Source organism: Cupressus sempervirens, chromosome 7 (assembly GCF_028749045.1).
Source record: "Cupressus sempervirens isolate cs-2001-9-10 chromosome 7, ASM2874904v1, whole genome shotgun sequence".
Classification (NCBI taxonomy): Eukaryota; Viridiplantae; Streptophyta; class Pinopsida; order Cupressales; family Cupressaceae; genus Cupressus; species Cupressus sempervirens.
In genome coordinates this window covers 768,869,503-768,893,909 of record NC_143124.1, presented here as the reverse complement: position 1 = coordinate 768,893,909, position 24,407 = coordinate 768,869,503, and the positions used below count along the sequence as shown (strand labels likewise).

General features: G+C 33.9%; 1 non-coding gene across 1 annotated transcript; it reads right to left on the bottom strand.

Annotated features, from left to right (window-relative positions):
* Positions 1 to 462: 462 nt before the first annotated feature.
* Positions 463 to 542, bottom strand: LOC149549578 (small nucleolar RNA snoR14). Its single transcript, XR_016354973.1, has one exon. It is a non-coding gene; the product is annotated as a small nucleolar RNA snoR14 (small nucleolar RNA).
* Between the last annotated feature and the right edge of the window lie 23,865 nt (positions 543 to 24,407).

Sequence of the window (24,407 nt, the reverse complement as noted above, 5' to 3'; positions counted from 1 at the left end):
TATGGATTCTAATGGTCAGCTCAGTAACTTTTGCCATGTCTATTTACATAGTGCCCTGCCTCTTGCACACACAAAGGAATTAAATCTGGAGAGTTACTTCAAATACATAAATTGTGGGAGGACCCTAAAATGAAATCCCGTCGAGGGCAGATATCTCATGGGTATCCTAGTCTGATTATATTCAGAAATGGGATGGGGATCTCAGTTTGATGATATTAGAGAAGAAGTGGCTAAGGTAATCTGAAGGATGTACAAACGCCTGATTGTCACTGGCATCAGATATTTCAAAGGAAATACATCATCTATGATGATGCCTCCCGTATTCTGAAAGTTACTGATTCAAACAAAATCCCAAAATCTGAACACAAAACATAATCTCAAACCCTAAACACGAAAATATAAGAAACGCCGAACCCTAACCCAAGAGTACAAATTAGATCTAAGCCCAACGTATAAGCCGTGTCAATCAGAACCTGTTGGGATATAAAATAACATCAACAATTTTTCAGTGGATTGACAGATTTCTCTGTTCATCACCTTGACAGGCTGCTTGCAACAAATATTACAGACATCTAATTTGCAACGCATTCTCACTCAGAACTTCTTAGAGGTATTGTTGCCTTCATCGAAACAAAAGCTTCTAAGGCAAACAAGCTTTATCATCACAGTGAGAAATAAATTTCCAAAGTTAAAAAGAGACAGATTGAAAAAGAGACAGACCAAGTTTCGCAGAAACACTAACAAATATCATACAGATTTGTGCTGCCCTAGGAGTAACAGCAGAAATGAACCGCATCGGTAAATATCACACCACATAGCACATCGCAACTGTGATAGGGCAGTTGTATATATTACCCTTCTTGTTCAAACCCTAAAACAAAAAACCCTAACCGAAATGCCACAAGAAAATCCCAAAATCGTGGGACTTAACTTTGACGGTCGACGCCGCCTGTCGAGCAAATAACTAATGACGACAATCCACCAAACCTCAACACGTTGTATTTATATGTGGATTTTGACAATTTATTAGTAAATTCTTATTTTAGCAAAGATGGTCTTATTTATGTAAATCAGTTTCCGGATTAGATTTTGTGGAGATTTTTACCATCAACGTTTCGAATCACACTACGGATGTCAGATAAAGTAAGTAGCAGATTTAGCAAAGACTCACCATACAAAAGAGAACAAGAAAAAGGAATGCACAAACCTCGAAGCTAAACCAAATAATAATAAATAAAATAAAATATAAAAAATAAAAACGAAACAAGACAATAGGGGTGAATGACTAAAACAAATGGACATCACACAAGAATAAGGTAAACAAGAATAAAAATTAATTAGAAAAGAATTAGAAAGATGACCAAGAATATCAATAGCTACAAAAGTTTATATATATATATATATATAGACACACACACACACACACATATTCAAGCAACTATGTAATACACCTAAAAACTCTAAAACATAAAAATGAGCAAATATCATAATTTATAATATATACTTAGTGTATATATGTAATCCACGTATTACATATGTAAATCATATATATATAAGAACTAATTACATATATGTAGTATAGGCTTATATGCTAACTTAATAAATATAAACACAAATCTACCTATCTAAATAATAAAAAATAATAAAAATAATGAAATGCATGAGGAATAAACTTATATATGTAATACACCTAACACATATAAATAAGCATCTAATATATTTATAATATATACTAGATGTATATATGTAAAGCGCAAATTACATATAAATAAGCGCATATATATATATACCCAGGCACACACACACACACACACACACAACAAATATATGTCTATATTACCTATCTATAAGAATTTGTTATATATATGTGGTATAGACATATGTTTTAACAAGATATATATATATATATATATATACTTATCTACTAAACAACTAATCTAAAATACAAATAAATAATATGTTTATGATATATACTTAAATGTATTAAGCAAAAATAAGTATATGTTAAACATATAAGTAGTGACAATAATAACTACATGAATAAGAATGAAAAATTGAAGCAAGCAAAAATAAATAAATCTTAAAAATATGCTAGGGAAACAATAAAGATATAGAAAGGAAACAAAAGCGAAAAGACACAAGAAGGAAAGGACAAACACTAAAAAGATGGTCTTTTTAAAATTTTGATCATAATAACTAGTAGTAGTTGTATTCCAGTGTGTAATCGGTATGTTGAAAGGAACTAGAAAGACAAATGATAAAGATATGCATAGATAAAGAGGAAGAGGTAGATAAGCATGAATATACATTAAGAGGGAGAGATATAGATGGTGACATAGAGTGATACAAAGAGATATAGAGTGGGGAAAGAGGGAGAGACATGTAGAGATGAGTAAAGAGAATTAGAGATAGAGATAGAGATTGAGATTGAGAATAGGAGAGAGAGGAATATTCTCTATATATATATGGGAAGAGAAAGGGGAAAAAGTTGGGGGATATCAAAGGAGAGAGAACTTGAGAGGGTTGAGTTTGATGTTAATACTTTAGTGTTGATAGAATAATGTTTTTTAAAGCGCAAGCACTTAAGATTTAATAACTTTCTATTTTGAATCATTAAGGTAGTGTTTTTATCCCTTCAATCAATAACACTCGCATTTAGTGGTATTTAGTCTCTCAAAACTATCTGGCAAAAAAAAAGTAGGCGTCCATTCAAGAAGGAACAACATATATGCTAGAAGAAGAAAATGTATGTCATGTGTTCTTTGTGAATGCCAACTTTAGGCTTCATTGAAGATAGAAATCAACTTGGATGTATTATAAGAGTGATTAAACAAGCTTAGTCACATACAAACATAACAATTATGCATGAAAATAGCAATGCATACAATAAGGTCCACTTGAAGTTAGTAAGTATGGTATGATATATTTACATGTGTAAACATAGGATTGATTACTGAGGGGGGCATGGGTGAATCAATAATCACTCTCGATCAAAATTTAGGGCCCATTAAACTGATCAAATTGATTAACCTTTTACCTCTTAAACTTCCTCTCAACACAATAGGTAAATAAACATTAAAATAACAAACAACACATGAGAAACATCCACACAAGTGTAACACCAAATATATCTTGTGAACACTTGATTAGGGAGAAAATCACATTGTGATAATGATACTCACAAATATTTGTACTCTTTTAGAATATAGTTCGTTAGGAGCTTGCTCGATTTACAACAATGCTTTTAGGTGTTACATGGTTATGCTATTCCCCTAAAAACCTATTAGAGGATTTTGAACACTCTTTTGGGAATGCCACCTAGTTAGAGGATTTACAAAGATTTGTTAAGATCACCCAATTAAAGGATTTTTCTACTATAATGGTTAGAGAGTAACAGATAAGAAATGATCTATAATTTTTACTACCTATGTGAGGATAGATCCAATAAATCTCTATAACACATCAACATACCATACTTGATCCTTTGTATTAGTCACACTCAACACTGTGTCTTTATTCATGATCATATGTCTCTTTTCTTCTCCACCACGATAATAACTTCTTCTTTCTTCTTCCTTAAGTAGAATTCTCTTCAATCACAATTCTAAACCTGAATCCAAGGATCCAGATTTAGCATAATAATTCTAACCATTATTTCTTTCTTTTCCTTTGCTCATGTCAAACTCGCATTCAATCTTTACCTTGGAAAATGTGTTAGAAATGCTTTAGAATAACTAAGAGGGGGGGGAGTGAATTAGTTATTCAAGGTCTAAATGTCCTAATAAAACTTTTTCATCAAGTAAAGTGATCCCATTGAACTATTCATGCATCCAAGCTTAAACTTTTCTAATTTAGCAAGTTACTGTAAAATCAACATGCAAGAATACGACATGAAAAATCAACACATAACACAGTGATTTACGTGGAAACCCAATTTGAAAAAAACCACTAGTAACATGCTAATCAATTCTCACTCTTCTGAAGTGATGCCCTGTGAAAGGTATGCCCTGTTAAAGGCTACAACACACTGTTAAATGTGACTTGGTTAAAGGATTTAACCACCCTTTTAGAAGTGGACCTGGTTAGAGGACTTTAGAATATTCACCTGGAATGCCACCTTGTTAAAGGATTTACAAATGGCTGTTAAACCAACCTAAGCCCATAGGATTTTACCCTAGTTGACACAATTGCTAGAGAGTAACAACGAGGGCTTTTGACCTGATATAACTCACAACTTAACTTGCAGATTTTAGATCTATGTTCAGCTCATAACATTGCCTAGCTTTCATTCTTTGCAGCTATGACATGTTATTCTCCTTTCAAACTTTGTCTCCTTGAGTCTTCATGCTCGACATACTAGTGCAATCTCCTATATGGCCATCTATCAAAGCAGAGTCTTTGTGCTCTATTCTTCCTTTCTCACGATACCTTCTCCTTGACACCCTTCAACAACTTCAACCCAACAACTCTAACTTCTTGGCATGTGACTCCTTAAATAGAAGTCTGGAATCCTCTTTTCCGCTTGATTCTTCCAATTTCGATTTTAGTTCGAATGGATTAGGTAGGATTCAATGAATCTACCCCATATCATGTTTCTTCTAGAAACATCATGAAGAATCTTCCTAAATTTGTTAAAAAATAGTTTACCTTAAATTCTGTGCCACCGGTTCATCATCCTTATCCTTCATCTGGTTCACAAAATTCAAGGTAACAAACTTGTCGGCTCAGATCTAACAAATCTTTGACTTTTCACATAACGCAGTAGCTCGACACTATTGAAATTCTGGTGCTCTGCACATACTGTGTTATTCGGCACCAACTATGTTTTATCGATGCTTGACACCTACTGTGGATTCACTTAGCATCCACTAAGTTTTTTTGATGCTCGGCACTGACTATTTTCTCGGCTCCTTCTGTATCACTTGGCACACACTAGATTTTGCATTTGTTTGGCACTAACTAAAAATCTGCTTAACGTGAACTAGTTTGCTCGACACTCACTAATGAACTTAGTTAAGCTTTATAGACAACCTTGTTACAACTTATTCTTCTAGTGTTTCTAAGTGTGGCCAACCTCTGTATTTTCAAGTATATTATCAATACATCATTTTACCATTGCTTTAATTGATCCTTGTACTTCATTACAAAACCATAACTCAATCTTTCCCTTAGGTACTTTTGTTACATCTTTTTGATTAAATCTTCTTCATCAATCAACTAAGTAAAAGTACTTGGATCTTATAAGCAATTGTCATTCTAGCAAATTGCAGGTTTGACATCAGTGACAAAACAATGATTGAAAACATTCTTTATCAACAATCTCCCTCTTTACAAACAATCTACTTTGTTCTTCAATAATGATCTTTTCAATCAGATTTCTAACAATCTCCCTCTTTGGCATTGATGGCAAACCAAACTGATCAACCAAGTTATCAAAATGTTGACTAAGTTAAAACAATAAATCAAATGCCAAAAAGAGTTTTGTTACCATTTCTATTTTCATCGGCTTTCACATCTCCCTCTCTGATCTGCTATCCTGATTTCTTTACTTTTGCTTCTCCCTCTTAGCTGTTGTTTCCTTTCTCTTTCCTTTTTGCAAACAATCTTATGCATGTCTGATTATTTCCTATATGACTCCTTTTCTATAACTTAGTCACTTTGATCAGTTCTACTCTTCTTTAACTACTATTTCTCCCTCTTACATTTTGGTCCTTTAAATGTGCTTGTGTTATTTCTCCCTCTGCACAGTATTGTATTTCTTCCTTTGTATGAATTGATCAATTTTTGCTATTTCTCCCTTTGTCCATTTAATTCTGTAGATTTGATCAGTTTCTGCTATTTCTCCCTCTTTGACAACAATGCCAAAGACATACTATTTCAACATCCTAACATGCAAGTGTAGCATTTACAAGTACTCCAATTTCTCCCTCTGTCACCTTGTGGCTTGTTTGGATTTTTAGTATTTTGATTACTTCAAAAAAAATCTTAAAGTAAATATCTTCTGCATCAATTTGTAACATTTTAACAATCAACTCCATTTGATGCAAGGCATTTTTGTTGTTGCTCAAACAACCTTGGATAGGGGTATCACCCCTAACTTACCTCTAAGATATTCAAATGCATCTTTAGGTAGTGCTTTTGTGAAGATGTCAGCAACTTGTTCCTTTGAGATGGCATATTCCATCCTCACTTGCTTGTCTTCCACCAATTTTCTTACATAGTGATACTTAATTGCAATATGCTTTGTTTTGGCATGCATCATAGGATTCTTTGATATGTTGATGGCACTTGTGTTGTCACAATAGAGTATCACTAGTTCAATTATCTCTTCCTTCATACCTTGCAACAGATGTTTGATTCATACAATATTGGTACAGTTGATAGCAACAGCAACATATTCAACTTTTGTTGTGGACTATGAGGTATAACTTTGCTTTTTGCTGGTCCAAGTAACTAATCTTTTACCTAAGAAAAGTGCTCCTCCACTAGTGCCTTTTTTGTCGTAAATATTACCTCCCCAATCTACATCAATGTAGGCTTTTAACTCAAACTTTTCACTCCTCTTGTACTATAATCCAAAGTCATTAGTTCCTTTTAGGTACCTCAATATTCTTTTTACTACCATTAGATGATTTTCTCTTAGGTTAGCAAAAAATCTTGCCACTATTCCAACAATTAATGCAATGTTTGGTCTATTATGCACAACATACTGTAATTTTCCAATCATTGATCTGTACATTGTCTAATTTACTTCAGGTGACTCATCATTGTTGGATAACTTATGTCCTATTACCATTGGTGTATTGACTGATTTTCAATCTTCTAATCCAAAAGTCTTGAGTATCTCCTTGATATATTTTGATTGGGTCACAAATATGCCATACTTAAGTTGATGTACTTGCAATCCAACAAAGAATTTGATTTTTCCAAACATTGACATCTCAAACTCATGTTTCATTTGATCAACAAAATCTTTGCAAATGACATCTTTTCCTCCAAATGTTATATCATCAACAAAGATTTGAGATATCAAAATGTCTTTACCTTTTTCTGCCTTGATATATAGGTTGTTGTTGTCATCTGTTCTCTCAAATCCCATCTTCACAAGATATTTGTGCAGTCTCTCATACCATGCTCTAGGTGCTTGCTTCAAACCATAAAGTGCTTTATGTAGTTTACAAACCATATCATTGTTGTTGTCATCAACAAATCCCTCTAGTTGTTCTATGTAGACTTCCTCTTCTAGTATACCATTCAGAAAAGAAGACTTTACATCCATTTGGTAGACTTTGAAACCTTTATAAGAAGCATATGCAAGTAGTGTTCTCACTCCTTCTATCCTTGCAACAGGGGCAAATGTTTCCCCATAGTCCAATCCTTCTTCTTGTGCATAGCCTTTGCAAACTAGTCTAGCCTTATTTCTTGTGATCTCACCATTCTCATCAAGCTTGTTCCTAAAGACCCATTTGATACCAATCACATTCTTATTAGTTGGTCTTGGTACTAAGGTCCAGGTTTTGTTCTTCTCTATCTGATCTATCTCTTCTTCCATAGCTTTATGCCAATTATCATCTTGTAGTGCATCTTTCACTATTTTAGGCTCAATCTTGCTCAGCACACATGATTCATTCCTTAGTTTGTTCCTTGTCATTGGTTTGGCTTCCTTGTCACCAATGATTTGTTTAGCAGGGTGATGTCTTCTTGCATACTTGGATAGTCTTGGTTCTTTCCTTCTTTCCATGTTTGATCCTTCAGCATTAGAGTCACTATGCATATCTCTGTCTGGTATTCCATCATCCCTCTCATGTGTATTGATCTCAGAATCAGAATGTGCATTTTCTTCATTCTATAACTCAGCTTTTGAATGTAGCTTGACATTCACTCGCTGTGACTCGAATGATACTAAAATTTGTTGCTGATTCTCAACTTGGTTGGCAACTTCATCTTCAATAGACATTCCTTCATAGAAGTATACAAAAGATTTATAATCTTTTATTTTGCTGGATTCATCAACTTGGACTTCTGCATGTTCGTCAAAATTTATATTTGTACTCTCCACAATCTTGTTAGTGTTAGTATTCAAACACTTATATGCTTACTTCTAGCGGAGTATCCAAGGAATATGCCTTCATCACTCTGCATCAAACTTACCATTTCTAGAATCTTTAAGAATATAGCATTTACAACCAAATACTTTGAAATATTTTGCATTGGATGAGTGACCATACCATAATTCAAAAGGTGTTGCATTTGTACCTTTCTTGACTTGAACTCGATTCAGGGTGTAAATAGCAGTACTTATAGCTTCTCTCTAGTACTTCAAAGCAACATTTTTCTCCATTATCAATGTTCTGGCATAGTCTATCACTGATCTATTCCTTCTCTTTGCAATGCCATTCTGTGGGGGAGTTCTAGGTGCTGATGTTTGCCTTTTAATTCCTTTATCATTGCAAAATGTCTCAAATTCTTTTGATGTAAACTCTCCTCCTCTGTCTGATCTTAGGCACTTCAAACTCTTTCCTGCTTCCTTCTTAACCTTGACCAAATACCACTTAAACATTTGAAATGCATCAAATTTTTTCTTTAGGAACATGGCAGCCATCATCCTAGAGTAGTCATCCACAAACATCATTATGTATCTATCTCCTTGGTAGCTTTATACTTCTATTGGGCCATATAAGTCAGTATGCACTAACTCTAGTACTTCTTTAGAAGTGTAGGTTTTTCTTTTGAAACTTGACTTGGTCATCTTTCCTAGCGGACATGTTTGCACATTGTAATTTCAGGTTTCTTCAGATTAGGCAAACCTCTAACTTTCTTCTTTTTGCTGATGCTAATCAGATTATCAAAGTTGACATAACCTTCTGTGCCATAGCCACACATCATCAAGTTTTACGATAAGACAGGTTGCATCTTCCATATCTAGGTAAAACAAGTCACTCCTAGTTTGTTCTTCTTTTGCTATCATATTTCCATCAGTGCCATAGATTTTGGTAGTTTTATTTCCAAATTCTACTTTGCAACCTATATTGCCTAATTGTGACACACTCAACAAATTGTAGTTTAAACCTTCAACATAATATGCATTATCACATAAAATTTTCTTTGTAAGTTTAATTGAACCTTTTCCTTTGATTTGACATGGAGTATCATTTTCAAATCTAACACTATTTCCATCATACTGAGTAAAGGTAATAAACTTACTTTTATCTTCTATCATGTGATGTGAGCATCCATTGTCTATGATTCATTCGTCATTCTTGTTCACATAGGTTACTAGTGTTGTTGCCTCATCTTCATCTAACTCATCCTTCATGGCTACATAAACTACCTCATCATCATTTTTGTCAGAGTCCTCTTCTTCAACAATGTAGCATTTTTTGCCTTTATCTTTGTAATCTCTACCATCATCTTCTCTTCTATTCTTGTTCTCGTTGCCTTCTCTGTAGTTCTTCTTCTGTGTGCATCTTGTAGCAATATGTCCTACTTCATTGCAATTAAAACAAATGATAAGAAGCTTATTTTTGAATTTACCTTTGCCTCTATAAAATCTTCTGGCTAGTAGTGCTTCCAATTTTTCCACATCTTATTCATCTGTACTGCTATCACTGGATGCATACTTTACCTTTTTCTTCTTCTTCTTTGGTTTCACCTCCTTATTATCTTTCAATGATAGCTTGTTCTTGAAAGCAGATTCAAGGTTCTCAGGTCTATAGTTATCAAAATCAGACAACTCAAATGCAGTGAGTCTTCCTACTATACCTTCAAAAGTTAGTTGGTTTCTTGGTACACACCTTAAATCTTGGATGGTTGAAACTCTAATAGCATAGATGAGGAGAAAGGTTCTTAAGAATTTACTATTAACAGTGTCATCTTCTAAATGACCACACAAACTTCTTATTGCACTTACTACTTCTTTCATTCTAGAGGCACATTGAGCAACATTCTCACCTTCCTCCATTCTCATGTCATCAAACTTTCCTCTGAGGCTTTCTCTTTTTGCTCTTTGAACATTTTGATCTCCTCCATAGATACCAGTCAGGGCTTTCCACATCTTGAATGCAGAGTCACATCCCTTGATGTCATCGAATTCAACATAGTTAAGGGCAAAGGCAATCTCCAACATTGCCTGATTGTGCTCCTTCTTTTTCTTCATATCTTCTGCAATGGGTATAGCTGGATCAACATGTTCTACTTTAATTGAAGTTTGTGCATGGTCACTTATCGATCCAAGATGCAACTTCATTAACTTTTGCTATGCAGTAAAGTTATCTCTATTGAGCTTGGGAACTTCTCTCTTGGACATCTTGATCATCCTACTTCTAGTACCTTTAAACTAAATCAGCAGGGTTTTAATACCAATTGTTATAAATGCTTCAGAATAACTGAGAGGGTGGGGGTGAATTAGTTATTCAAGGTCCAAATGTCCTAATAAAACTTTTTCATCAAGTAAAGTAAGTCCATTGAACTATTCATGCATTCGAGCTTAAACTTTCGTAATTTAGCAAGTTACTGTAAAATCAACATGCAAGAATAAGACATGAAAGATCAACACATAACACAATGATTTATGTGGAAACCTAATTTGGGAAAAACCACTAGTAACATGCTACTCAATTCTCACTCTTCTGAAGTGATGCCTTGTAAAAGACATGCCCTTTTAAAGGCTACAACACACTGTTAAATGTGACCTGGTTAAAGGATTTAACCACCTTGTTAAAAGTGGGCATGGTTAGAGGACTTAAGAAAATTCACTTGGAATGCCACCATGTTAAAGGATTTAGAAATGGCTATTAAACCAACCTAAGTCCATAGGATTTTACCCTAGCTGACACAATTGTTAGAGAGTAACAACAAGGGCTTTTGACCTGATACAACTCACAACTTAACTTGCAGATTTTAGATCTATATTCAACTCATAACATTGCCTGGCTTTCAATCTCTCCAACTATGACAACTTGTTCTCCTTTCAAGCTTTGTCTCCTTGAGTCTTTATGCTCGATGTACTAGTGCAATCTCCTATATGGCCACCTATCAAAGCAGAGTCTTTGTGCTCTGTTCTTCCTTCCTCATGATGTCTTCTCCTCGACACTATTCAAAAAATTTGACCCAACAACTCTAGCTTCTTGGCCTGTGACCCCTTAAATAGAAGTCTGGAATCCTCTTTCTCACTTGATTCTTCCACTTTCAATTTCAATTCAAATGGATTAGGTAGGATTTGAAGAATCTACCCCATATCTTGTTTCTTCTAGAAACATCATGAAGAATCCTCCTGGATTTTCTCAAAAATGGTTTACTTTAAATTCTGTGCCACCAACTCATCATCCTTATCCTCCATCTGGTTCACAAAATTCAAGGTAACAAACTTGTTAGCTTAGATCCGGTGAATCTTTGACTTTTCACATAATGCAACAACTTGACACTATTGAAATTTTGGTGCTCGACACATACTGTGTTACTTGGCACCAACTATGTTTTACTGATGCTTGACACCCACTGTAGATTCACTTGACATCCACTAAGTTTTTCTGATGCTCAACACCTATTACTTGCTTAGCTTTTGAACTTGCTTAGGTCCTTCTATATCACTTGACACACACTATATTTTGCATTTGCTCGGCACTAACTAAAAATTCACTCGGCATGAACTAGCTTGCTTGGCACTCACTAATGAACTTAGTTAAGCTTTGTAGACAACCTTGTTACAACTTATTCTTCCAGTGTTTCTAAGTGTGGCCAACCTCTATATTTTCAAGTATATTATCAATACATCATTTTACCATTGTCTAACTAATCCTTGTACTTCATTACAAAACCATAACTCAACCTTTCCCTTAGGTACTTTTGTTACATCTTGTTGATTAAATCCTCTTAATCAATCAACTAAGTGAAAGTACTTGGATCTTATAAGCAATTGTCATTCTAGCAAATTGCAGGTTTGACATCAGTGACAAAATAATGATTGAAAACATTCTTTATCAACAATCTCCCTCTTTGCAAACAATCTACTTCGTTCTTCAATAATGATCTTTTCAATTAGATTTCTAACAAAATGTTCCTACTTCATAAGTCATTTTGACCTTGTACAAACTTCTCAGTAAATCTTCCTTAAATGTATTATCTCAATCTTTGTGTCATCAATTTCTTTCTTAAATCATACATTGGCCTTTTATCTGTCAATTCAAATCATCATTACCAATACTAATTCAAATCTTATTATCATACCTCAAATCTTCACCATCTATTCTTTGTTCATTGATAAGCCTTCTTTGTTTACCTATTTGCCTATTATTCCTTTGTACCTATTCGTCTAGTTTACCTATTCACTTTCTAGTTTATCGATACAAATTTCTTTACCTAGATTCATCTATCTAGTTCACCTATTTAACTTTTCCTATCAACATCACTTCCAACTGATCAAATCATTTTTACCTAGAAACATTATATGGTGTTATCATGAACTATATAAACTTAGCATCATTATGAGCCATATCCAACAATCAATTCAACTAATTCCTTTACAGATTTGAAGAAATGTTCAAATGATTCATTGTACATCATTGACTATATCAATTGTTACTCAGTTTAGTTCTTGTCTTCATAACTTACTCAAATCTTCACATAAATGGGTAATATCATATATTGCATCTAAACACATCACTTATCATTCTTGTATGGTAACAACACTTAACTCATTCTGCAACTCAATTTTTTCTCTAATAATATGTGGTAACATGCCAAAACACTTAGTCAAATAGCTTGACATCAATGATAATGATAATTGATTATCATGTCACCAAATCATGTTATAGTCTTTAATAAATCATCATCAATGTTAGCTAATAATCTCCATCATCAATTGACTCTTCGAATCAAAACTATGGACTCTATAAACTATATGGACTCTATGTATAGAAGTAGAAACATTTTCCTCTACAATCTGTCTAAGTCATCTTTATCTTTTACTACCATCCAATGATTAATCACATACTACCTGAGCAAATACCTATGCTCCTCCTATGAGTATTATTTTTAGTTTGACTTTCTATCTCTTTGTTTGCTTCTCCAAATTTGTTATGTTTTGTCTTTTATCTCATCATCTCCCCTTTGATTGCTTCTATTACTTTTGTTTGTGATTTCTTTTCATCTTCTCCTTAGATATATCTTTCCTTTGACAACTTTTATTACTAGTTATGTTTATGCTTACTATTATCCCCCTTTATTTTCAATTATATTTATAAGTATTATTCTCATCTTCTCCTCCTTTACAACAATACCAAAGGTATTTAACCTTCTAATTTTTCGTGTCTTGTTCCATTCTTGTTTATTCATAGATTCTCTTGTGCTTTCTAAGACTTCTCCCTCTGTTGAGTACCCCACCTATATGTCAACTCATGTTTATGATCTTTTGTTTTGTGATATAGACTTATTCAATTTGCATCTCTCCTCTTAATTGATAATAGATATGGGTTGGGCCCCTAATCTACCTCTGAGATATTCAAATCTCTTTTTTGGTAGTGGTTTAGTAAATATATCTACAACTTGCTCCTTTGTAGGGATGTATTCCAGTCTAATCTCTTTCTCCTCTACTTTCTCTCTTAGAAAATGACACTTTATAGCTATATGCTTTGTCTTGAAATGCATCATAGGGTTTTTTGAAATTTTTATAGCACTAATATTATCACAATGTATTACAACGGGTTCAATTACCTTCTTGTATCTTCATTAAGTGTCTGCTTGATCCAAATTACTTGTTGAAACTTAATTACAACAAAAACATATTCAACTTTAGTTGTAGATTGTGAAATATAGTTATGTTTCTTTCTAGTCCATGGAACTAATTTGTTTCCAAGATAGAAAGCTCCTCCACTTGTACTTTTTTTTTTATCATCAACATTGCCAACCCAATTGATAGTTGTATATACCTTTACATCAAAATATCTTAATTTTTCATATCATAAACCAAAATCTTTACTTCCTTTTAGATATTTAAACATTTCACAACTGTCATATGTGAATCCTTTGGGTTTCATGAAAATCCTGCAACTATACCAATTGCATGTGATATATTCAATTTGCTATGAACAACATAATACAACTGACCTATCATTGATTCATACATTGTTTCATTTACCTCCTTAGAATCATCTTCCATAAATAATTTTCACCCAATAATCATGGGTGTACCTACAAGTTTTGAATCTTCCATACCAGATGTATTTAGTATTTCCTTGATATACTTGGACTATGTTATGTAGATACATCTCTTCATCTATTTTACTTGAAGTCCAATAAAGAATTTGATTTCTCCTATTATAGACATCTCAAACTTCTTTCTCATTTAATCAACAAATAATCTATTCATTAATTCATTTCCACCAAATATGTCATCAACAAATATTTTAGCATTTGATATCCTATCTTTATTTTTAGCTTTTAGATATACATTACTATTATCACTTGTTATTATAAATCTAATCTATATTAGATAATAATGTAAAGTTTTATATCATGCTCTTGGTGGTTGCTTCAATCCATATAATACTTTATGTAACTTGCAAACCAAATTATTTCCTTTTTCAACAATAAATCCTTTAGGTTGTTCTATGTATACCTCTTCTTCTAGTACTCCATTTGGAAAAATAGATTTTGCATCCATTTGATAGACCTTAAATCCTTTGTATGTTGCTTATCCTAGTAGTATTCTAACTCCTTCTAACCTAGCAACATATGAAAAAGTTTGTCCATAATCCAGACCTTCTTCTTGAGCATATCCTTTGCAAAGCAAACTTTCCATGCTCCTTATCACTTCTCCATTTTCATTTAGCTTGTTCCTAAAAATACATGTAGTACCTATCACATTTTTGTCACTAGGTCTAGGTACCAATAACCATGTCTTGTTCTTCAAACAATTTGATCAATCTGTTCCTTCACTGCAATCATCCAATCATTATCTTTTAAAACATATTTGAAAGCATCTTTTACTATCTCAGGTTCAATCTCTAATAGAAAACATGTAGGTTCTCTTTCTCTTAACTAGCTTCTAGTTAATATTCCTTCATTCTTATCACCAATTACATCAGATAAACTATGACTATCCTTATATGTCTTGAGGTTACTAATTCCACATTCAAATTATTTCATTTTCATCATTTACTCTAGTTTGATTTTTTTGTTGGTTGAGTGTTATTTTCTCCTGCACTCACTTGTGGTGCAATTTTAGGTTCTACTAGTTAATATTATGTGAGAACATTAACCAATACAACCAAAGGATCAAGGATGCAGTTACTGCTATTAGAGGTGTTGGTGGAATACTTGTAGAAGATGATACAACAAGTAAAAATACTTAGAACCATGTTGACCAAATATTCTATTAGATTTTAGACTTTTCAAATGGTTAGATCTTTAGGCACTGGTGTTGTCACTTTGGATTCATTGATACACAAGTTGACAACTATTGAGCTAAGTAACTTTAATAACAATATGCCTAAGATAGGAGTTGCATTCAATGCATCTATGAATGTTACTCCTATAAGAGAAGGAAGGGATAATTCAAGTACTTCATCTATTTATGGTTATGATTCTATTTTGATCAAAGAAAAAGAACATGGAGAAATAGAGGTATTACTTGTTAGAAGGTTTCCTAGAGGAAGTGACAAGTACAAAGGTATCCTACCTTTGAAGAACTTTAATTGTAGGAAGTTCAAATATCTCTCTTTCAAATTTCCTAAGAAAGGAAAGAGGGAAAAAAAGAAGAAGCCTAAGGATAGAAAAAAGGCATGTTATATTGCAAAAGAAGGTGTCAGCAATGAAGAGTCTGATAGAAAAGAAGAAGAAGAGATTTTATTCTTGACAATCGAAGAAGATCCTACTCAAGATGTGAGAAGGCTCTGATCTCCAACATGAATAATAATATAGAATGGATGATTGTCAATGTTTGTTCACATCACATAATGATAAAAGGAAATTCATTATAATGGAAGAATGTGATGGAGGATCAATGAAGTTTGGAAACAACAATCCTTGTGTTTTGAATTACAAAGCACACTATAGAGATGTCTATTTTATTGAAGAATTAAAATATAATATGTTAAGTGTTTTTCAACCAAATAACAAAGGATATAGATTGGAGTTCAACAATGAAAAGTGCATGATCATTGGAAAGTTAGGAGATATGATTGATATTGGTGATCAAATACGAGGTAAATTATTCCAAGTAAATCCCAGTATTGAAAGTTGTTTGATTGCTAAGGCTGAGGATTGCTAGTTGTGGCATGAAAGCTTATGTCATGTCAAATTTGATAACTCATTCAAAGTGAGTAAGATGAAAGTAGTAAGAGCATTTCCTAATCTAGGGAAACCATATAATGTAATGTACAACATAAATAACATGAGCTTGTGAAGTTAACTAGTTATAGCTCTATTAGTAATTGTTACATTTTTTAAGAACATGAAGTTATCATGGAGACATGTTATTCATGCTATATGTTGATTGTAGGATTTGAACAAAACAAATCCACAGATCCAATAGAACGCCTACATGCAAGAACTTGCCACAAAGAAGCAAAGACAAGAGAAGGCAAGGTTTTGGCTCTGAAAATACACAAGATTATATTATCAGGCTAAAAGAATGAGGGAAAATATACGATTGATCAATCCTTATAGAAGGATATCGTAAAACCTAGAAGAGAAACCCTAAGAGGTAAATGACATTTAATAATTAATATTTAATTATTAAATGGGAATGCATGTGCATAAAGGGAAATCTTAAGAAGGGAGTAAAGGTAATTTAATAAAATAAAATAAAATAAATCCTTTACTCTAACACCCCCCTTAAGATGAACAACAATGCAACTACAAACAATGCATGAAGAAGTAAGGAAATTACAATGTTGAAAGCATAAATGGGTCCTAAAAACATGGTCTAATGAGGTACCCAACACAACCAAATTTTTGAAAAATGAAGAAATAGGGAAAACCACGTGGGAAAAACCCTACTCCAAAAGAGATAGATGAATGATAAAAACAAAAGAAGTAAGGAACAACTCATCATTGAGACTCCCAAGGAAAAATTCCTTCACCCTAGGCATAGAACATAACTAAAGACACCACAAGGATGCAAAAGGTTTAGTGAAGATGTTTGCAACTGTGTTGTAGTGGGAATATACTCTAAGGTAAGAGAGCCATCCTGAATCAAATGCTTGATGAAGTGCGTATGAAGCTCAATTTGCTTGGTTTACTGATGCTCAATTAGGTTGTGGGAAATGTGTATAACACTTTGATTGTCACACCAAAGAAAGGTAGAACTATTAGGGGGAAATCCAAAATCTGTCATCAACTGTTGAAGCCATAAAACCTCCTAACTAGCCAACACAACTACCCTGTATTGTGCCTCTACAAATGATAATGTACGAGCATGCTGCTTCTTGAAAGACCATGTGATAGGACCAGAACCAATACAAAAAAAATCCACAAGTGGACTTATGGTCATCAATATCACCAGTCCAATCTAAGTCTGTATAACCAACAATGTGAGGATCCCCTGATGTATAGTGAATGCCATAACATGTAGTACCCCGAATGCACCTCAAAATATGTTTGGTAGCTTGCCAATCACTCTCATGAGGATCATGTGAGAATCAAGAGACAAGGCCAATCATAAAGGAAAGATTGGGACGTGTCTGCGTTAAGTACAACAAACTACCCATAAGCTATCTATATAAATTGGAATCTACTGTAGGAGTAGAGAAGTGGTAGATAAAACAACACCCGATTGAAAAGGTGTGGGAGTAAGCTTGCAATCAAGCATTCTGAATCTTTGAAGAATATCAAAAGCATACTTCTCCTAGAGTATGACTATCCCATAGGAAGATTGAACAACCAATAGGCCCAAAAAATAGTGCAAAATTTCAAGGTCTATCATCTCAAACTATTCTCTTAAAGCTTGTTGAATACGCTGAATCATATAGAGTAAGCTACATGTAATAATGAGAACACCAACATATAGAACAAGTATCAATAGATCATCCCAATGATGTCGAATGTACACTGTAGGATTGGAATGGAAACATGTGAAGTGTGATGCAATAAACAAGGAATCCATCATTCATACCAATCTCGAGGGGCTTGTTTGAGACCATATAAGTGTATATGAGCAATGTTAGTATGCTAATAGAAACCAAATTTAAATAAAGCTTCTACAAACCAAACAAAATTCATAAACTTCAAGATAGACTAAGATGAGCTCTCTCAATAAGAAGCTCTCTTGTTGAGTGGCTTTGTCTAAATAGATAGGATGTATGCTCAAGCTTATGCTTCAAAAAGGGCTTCAAATGGAGTTGGAATTTGGGTGTGAGTGTATGGTTTTGATGTAAAATGGCTTCTTAAAATGGAATTATGACTTTACTTCATGGATTGTGTTGTTTTGCAAAGGGGAAGGATCCAATTTATAGGCAAGAGGCTTGAGGGATTGAGGGCTAAGATGCAAGGATGGAGAAAAGCTCATGGAGGGCTCAGATTGCATGAGAGGAGATCACATGGATTGTGCTTCCTTACAGCCAATCAGAGAGTGACACATGTCATAGGGTGAGAGGATGGAGGAAAGGGGAAGGATGAGTCAACAAAGGAGGCTCAAGGGATAAAATCTTCATAAAGACCCTCATAATGGCTTGTAAGAGCAATGAAAGGGCTTGGAAGAGTCATTTATGGCCTAGTGGGCTTCATAAAGTTTTATGGTTGGGATGTTTTGAGGGAGATGAGCGGAATTCCGACTTGGGCTTGATTAGGAAGGTTTTAAGCTTGCTTAGGATTGTGAAAATGATTAGAGGATGGATTAGGATGGTTTAGGATTAGCTTAGGGATAGGCAAGTGGATGGCATTTAATGAGGGTGGGTGAAGGAGAAGATATTTTTTAACTTTGGCTTGGGTTAGTAAGTCTTAATCCATATTTAGGGAATGTGACAAGGTTAAGAGGGGATTAGGATTAGGTTTAAAGACATCTTCTAGAAGAGTCTAGACTTTGGATGAGGATAAAGACTTTCTAGAATAGTCTAGAACTTCCTAGGATGAGGATGAAGACTTTCTAGAAGAGTCTAGAACTTCTTAGGATGAGGATAAATTATATTTTAGGAAATAAATAAAGTTTTATTTATTTCAAGGGTTTGGGTTGAGGAGATATTTATTAAAACTTTTTTAATAAACATGAGGATTAATATTTAATCTTAATTAAATATTTTGACTTGGGATTAGGGGTAGAAAATGATGGGATTAGCCTTTAATCAAAATTAAAGAAGGATTAGAAGATTTTGGAAGAGGTTAGTGGTCTTAAGGAAATTGGCCAAGTTTTGGGTAAAAATTTTTTTAAATATTTTTTTTGGGTTTTTTGGTCAATTTATTAATTAAATAATTAATAAATAAGGAAATAATGTTTAAATAAGATTTAAACATTTTTGGGAGGGATTCCTTAATTAAATATTTTAAATTAAGATAAAGGGATTTAATGGCATAAAAATTAATTAACTAATTAAATAAATAAATAATTAATAATGATGATGTCATCAAGAATTTTTTTAGAAAATAAAAATACTGTATTTTCTAAAGGATTTAGGTGTCTACAATAAGGACCTCTGAAGTCTGCACACCATAGAAGAGTCCTGCACAAAACCTTGAAACTTCTCCATATAGATATCCTCATGTAGTTCTCCATGCAAAAAGACACTCTTCTTATTCATCTGAAATATTGTCCATCCTTAAGAAGTTGCAAGAGAGAGTACAAGGTGAATAAAATTCATCTTGGTGATAGGAGCAAAAGCCTTGGAGTAATCAATACCCTCCATCTGTGAAAATCCCTTCACAACAAGACATGCCTTATGCATATCAATAGAACCATCTGTAACATACTTGGTATGGTACACCCACCTGCACCAAACCAAGTTTCTTCTTTTTGAAAGAGGATAAAGATCCCAAGTGTGGTTCTTCATCAAAGAAGAGTACTCCTCATCCATAGCCCTATCCCAATTTGAGTGTCTTGTTGCCTGTGAAAAACTCTGCGGATCATCTAAAATGGCATGACTCAATAGTCTAGTTTTGAATGTCTAAGCACTAGCTTGATGAGAATATGAAGAATCTCCCGCTATAGGTCCAATTGCACCAATAGTATCATGAGCCCACTTGGGTATTTGTGGAACATCAAGGGGAGGAGGGGAAGGTGAATCATCATCAATATCTTTCTCAAAGGATAAATAATCATGTAGAGAAGGAGATGAAGTATTAGACAGTGAGGGAGAGTTGGTGATTGAGGCTTTATAGGAGGATAATGCTCATCAAACTGGACATTTCATCGAAACAGGACCTCTTTCAAACTAGGATCAAACAACCTGTATGCCTTCAAATCCTCATAGTAGCCAACAAATATGAGTGGTTAAATATTCCTCTCCATGAATTTCCTTTATGCATCTGGAATAAATGCCCAAGCCTCACTACCAAAAATATGAAATGTAGAAACACTGGGCTTGACATAAGTCAAGCCTCATCAAGAGTCAAATGTTGCAATGCCTTATGAGACATTTGATTCTAAATATAGTTGGCATAATTGATAGGCTGAACCCAAAAAGGACTCATATCTTGAGACTGTATCATACAATTGGCCATCTCCCATAATGTTCTATTCTTTCTCTTAGTAACTTCATTATGCTAAGGAGTATGGGGAACTATGAACAAATGCTGCAAACCATGCTGAGCACAAAAATATCTAAAAGACTTATTCATATATTCCCTACCATTGTTAGTGTGTATATGCCTGACAGAAAGACCATATTGTTTCTGCACAAATGTCTTAAAGATTCAAAATGAATCAAAGACATCCAACTTGTGCTTCAAGAAGTACACCCATGTGGGTCTAAAGAAGTCATTTGTGAAGGTAATAACATATTAGAGACCATAAAAAGATGGAGTGGGGAATGACATAAGATCACTATGCATCAACTCCAATGGTGCCTTAGCACATGTGAATCTAATTGCCAGAAAAGGATATCTATGACATTTGCCAAGTGAACAACCTTGAAAAACATTGTCAATACAACAGATACGAGGTATCCTAATCACTAGCTCCTATGTACTTGTCTACTATAGATATTTGTTATTGACATGGCCAAAATGCTCATGCCAAAGTTTTCTAATTGTATTTATATGAGAAACAAGAGAAACACTTGTAGAATTAGAGCTCTCAAAGCCATCAAATTGATGTAAGTGAGACTATGAATTAATACTCCCAGTAACAACAACCAAATCAAGATTGTGGAGGTCTCGAATAACCACATCATGTGGTGAGAACTAAACTGTCTTACTAGAGCGAGAATGACAAATATGATAGACAAACAAGAGGTTCATAGAAATGGCTGAAACCAATAGTAATATCCTATAGATAACCACCCTCTAAAGAGATAGTGCCAAAACCTAAAACGAAAAGTTGTGCAGAGTCACCAACTGCAATCTGTGTAGTAACACTATGAGCAAGTGAGGTAACCAAATTAAATGAGTGTGTCATATGGTGGGAAACACATAAATCAATGATCCAAGTAGAGAAAGTAGACAAAGCTTGTGCAAAAAGAGAACATCCTTTCACTGAAGGAGGAGGTCGTGGTTTCAGAGAAGCAACACTATTATGTTGTATGGCCTCCTCTAAAGCCTTGAGATGTTTCCAACATCTAGAAATTGGATGTCCTTCCCCACTACAAACTACAAGGATCACTTGTAAACTTCTTAGTCTTGGAGGAAGACTCGCCATACTTAGAAGGTTCACCCGTAGGAGTGGATTTCTGAGAATTTGATCTAGGAGATGGTTTGGAGGAACTCTCATTGTTAGCTGAATCTATTTTGGGCTTCGATTTCTGCTTTGACTTCCCTATAGATGTCTAAGAAACCAACATTTGGTTCTTTGATCCTATTAGAGAGTACAATTATGTAAGCATGGCCTACTCTCTAGTCAACTGATCACATAATACCTCAAATGTGGGCATGGTAAATTTGAGACCCAAAGCATCCATAAAGGAATGGGAAGAAAATCTGAAAGTTTCCTTGAAGCTTTGACAAAATCAAATACATGCACTCCTTATCAATCTTTACTTTCCCACAATCATATAACAGAGATCTATGTTGTTTAAACTTCTTCAGAAAGTCCTCAATGGAGGTAAAAGTATCAGGTACAAGTGATATAAGCTTTGTCTCAATCTAAAGTGCCCTAAACTCATTGATTGTACCAGATAAGCCATCTAGCTTAGTCCACATATCTCGAGGAGTAGTGCACCCATCAAGATGAAAATTCAAACCACCTGATACCTATAAAGAAATCAACACCATGGCCTCATCCATATTTTTCTTGTGTTGCATGACCTCAAAGGCCCTCTATAAAACTGGCCACATATCATCTAAACAAGACCACAATCATTTTGAACAGAGAAGTTGTGTCATTGAGGTTTTCCATATGTGATAGTTATGTGGGGCTAGAAGTTCTAGACAAGAAGGGGTCTCAGACATTATTTTAGAAGGCATTTTTTAGAATATAATTCTATTTTGCATATGTAAATCATAAAAACAAAATTAAAAACTCCCCCACAATGCAAAAATTTGAACCCTAGTATGAAATGAGAAAATTAAAAGAAATTAAAGTGAATATCATTTGTACCTTTGAAAAATTATGATAAAAAATAATAGAGAATCTAGAAGGATCTCAAAGAGACCTTTCTTACGCTTCTTCTAGATAAAAAAAATAGAGCAAAAATGAGCAAGTTATGCCCCTCGGAATGTAGAAATGATCATCAAGCTTCACCGGTAAAAATATGTACCATACTAGAAAAATTTACTAGCAAAACCTGAACCAATGCGTCTATCTTAGGATCATCTTTCTAATGGTATCTTTTTTGGCCAATTTCAATACTGTATGCTAAAGATATAACAAAAACTCAAATAAGCTCTTCTAAAATAAAAAAAATCCCTCTAGGGCCAAACAAAATAGCCATTTACGCCACAATATGTCCACCTGCTTTGTAAAAAAGGGATAAAAAGGCTATTGGTGACACAATGGTGGCCGGGGAGTGATGCGTGATGACAAAATGAAGCAAGACAACACAGGTAGCTAAGTACAAGTAGGCTACTGGTGGCGCATGAGCAAACTACTAGTGGCGCATTATTTAAAACGGGCCACATTTTTTTAAATGCAAAAAAATCAAACTTTAATTATTTTTTCCAATTTTTTGATATTTCCTCCTTGTTTTGCATGCTAAGGATGGTACAACACTGGTATGTAAAATAAATCTGCCTCGGTTAACTGTGGCCAAAATTGAAGTATTTTATATGAAAACAAGGGTTTTGACATCCTGTGAATCTAACTGTAAGGTTTGTTTGGACTCAAAGTCCTCCAAATTTCAAAGACCACTCTATTTCCACAAAATTACCAAAAAATGCTAGATATGTTATATCAAACCCTTGTTCCTATTTTCCTCCAAATAAGAACAAGCTATGATAGATTCAACTCTAATACCATGTAGGATTTGACCAAAACAAATTCATAGATCCAGTAGAACACCTGCATGCAAGGAATTGTCATAGAGAAACAAAGATAAGAGAAGGCAAGGGTTTGGCTCTAAAAATATGCAAGATTATATTATCAAACTACAAGAATGAATGAAAATATACAATTGATCAATCATTATAGAAGGAGATCATAAAATCTAAAAGGGAAACCCTAAGAGGTAAATGACATTTAATAACTAATATTTAATTATTAAATAGGAATGTATGTGCATATAGGGGAATCTTAAGATGAGAGTAAAAGTAGTTTAATAAAATGAAATGAGATTAATCCTTTACTCTAAAATTGATGATTATTTCAAAATAATGTGGATTACATTTCTAAAGTGTAAATTAGAAGCATTATACATGTTCAAGATCTTCAAAGCAATAGTAGAAAGAGAAATTGATAAGAAGCTAAAATGTGTGAGATCATATAAAGGAGGCAAGTTTACTTCACATGAATTCACTACATATTATGAGGAACATAGAATCATAAGACAAATGTTAGCTCCAAGGACACCTCATCAGAATCAAATTGTTGAAAGAAGAAATAGGTCAATCATTGATTGTGCAAGAATATTAAGGTTGCAAAAATGTGTTGTTCACCCCTTTTGATGAGAAGAAGTGAGCATTAGAGTCTATGTTGAGCATAATACAACTTAAGAAAGGTACAAACAAAATACCCTATGAACTATGGTATGGGAGATCACCTATGTGAGTTACTTAAAAGTATTTGGAAGAAAATGTTACCTCAAAAGAGATGATTTCTCAAGCAAGTTTAATTCTAGAGGTGATGAAGAATTATTCCTAGGTTATTTGACTAAGAGAAATGCTTAAAA